The 1,897-nt window shown below is 33.2% G+C and overlaps 1 pseudogene; it reads right to left on the reverse strand.

The window, feature by feature from the left end:
- Positions 1-268: 268 nt before the first annotated feature.
- On the reverse strand, positions 269-1,170 carry LOC149229324 (uncharacterized; annotated as a pseudogene).
- Positions 1,171-1,897: the final 727 nt, after the last annotated feature.

Consider the following 1,897-nt stretch of genomic DNA (forward strand, 5'->3'; position numbering starts at 1 on the left):
GCTGTTTTACATTGGCATTTGGTCATGAAGATCATTTGAAATCTTAGTGGAAAACAAAGATTCATATGAAACACTTAGATGAAGAAAACCTGAAAAAATAGTATGTTGTGTACACATCACATCATCCTTCTCAAACCAAAATGGGGGCTCAGGCAAACAATCAAACATTTCCCTTCCAAGCCAATGTGACTTGTCATACACCAAGACTATAGCTGAACTATTAGAAAATATCTCAGAATTCTCATGCACATCACATCTTTGAAAATCATCACATGAAATGGTTGTTTTTGTTTCTCTTATAGTATTTGAATGAGATAATGATGATCAAAATGTGTAAGGCATGTTTTTCTTTTTCCTTTTCCAAAGGAACAACACCAACTAGAGAATTTATTATTGAAGTAGATATATTTATATCTAGGAAATTATTTCCCATGGAAAACCTTTGTGTTGAAAACAATTCTCCTCCTACAGAAAAATTAAATGCATCTAGACTGTGATCAGTGTCAAAATGAGAAATACAACTCTTTTGACCAATAGATCACTTGGAAACCATGATCTCTCCATGGATAGCGGGGGTTATTGGTGTCGTTGTCTCATATATGCCATCTTTCACTTGTGGGAGACTTGTAATATAACTTCAAGTTGTTGGGGTAAGCAGTGTTGTTGATGAACTTGAACATTCTGCATATAATTTTGCAAATAGAAAGAGGGGAACGGAAACTGAGATGAAGTTGAATCCCAATTATTATCCTTTGGAATTTTCATAGGCCTCTCGTAACCTATTAGAACTTCCGAAAACATGACACCAGAATTATATTCCAAGCATGTTATTGAGGTAATTTTTATATTCTCCATGGGATTGAATGACTGAAAGGATCAACCCTTGTCAAAACCCTGATGGGGCTGATAGTCCATCTATACAAGTAAATTCTCCAGAGTTGGAGTAGACAAAGTGCTATATTGCCTTAAAAGTGCAAGATCTTCCATGCCATGTAAAAATAAAAAATGTTGGTAAGCTTGATGTCAATGATTCTCTCCATCTTATGTGAAAGCTTGAATAAGAATATAGATGAATTTGAAGCATACCAAAGGTGACAACCATTGAGCTGATAACATTTCCATCTTCATAGTCTGAGATTTTGGATTTGTCAATGAAGTTCTTTGAAGCATCTATAAAAAACCATGGATAAATTATTATCTTGGGAAGCCTTAGATACATTGTCAAGAACATTTCAAATACTAAAAAAGAATGAACAAACAATTATCAAACATAGACTACATAATGCTACATAGGCTAAATTAATTAGCTCAAAATCCACCATGGTAAGGCGATATTAACACATTGCAAAATATTACAAATGGAGAAACCAAACATTGTCATTTATTATTTTGCAAGGAATTGTTAAAAAAACACATGCTTGACTCTTGTGATTCCAGAAAAGGACGTAACAAGTTAGGTGGAGAAGCTTTCCCTACTCCATATATTGTAACGTCAATGCTATATATTGTAACAAAAGGAAATGGGCATTGTTGTCTTGAGAGAAAAGTTAATGCAACCTTTCACACATAGAGAGATTGACTATCAAACTACAATGGTAATTAGATAACCTCAACCATATAAAGAGTTGGTAATTACATAGTCAAAGATAGTTGGTGAGTGTTTTTATCTAGATTTTGTCCATATAACAGTAACCTATAATTTATATCGGGTTACTTACGATGCAAAGTAGTAATTCTACTATTTTTATTGGATTCCTTATGATGCAAAGCACCATTTTTGTCTCTACATGTTGTTCATTTCATATATATTGTTATCATGATCAACCTAGTCTCCTTATTAGACTATAGATATAGACACAAAGCCCTTAACATTACATTTTCTTTGACATTTAAACCA

Source organism: Pinus tabuliformis, chromosome J (genome assembly GCF_031772625.1).
Source record: "Pinus tabuliformis cultivar Carrire ecotype Pingquan chromosome J, CPIR1, whole genome shotgun sequence".
NCBI classification, from domain to species: domain Eukaryota; kingdom Viridiplantae; phylum Streptophyta; class Pinopsida; order Pinales; family Pinaceae; genus Pinus; species Pinus tabuliformis.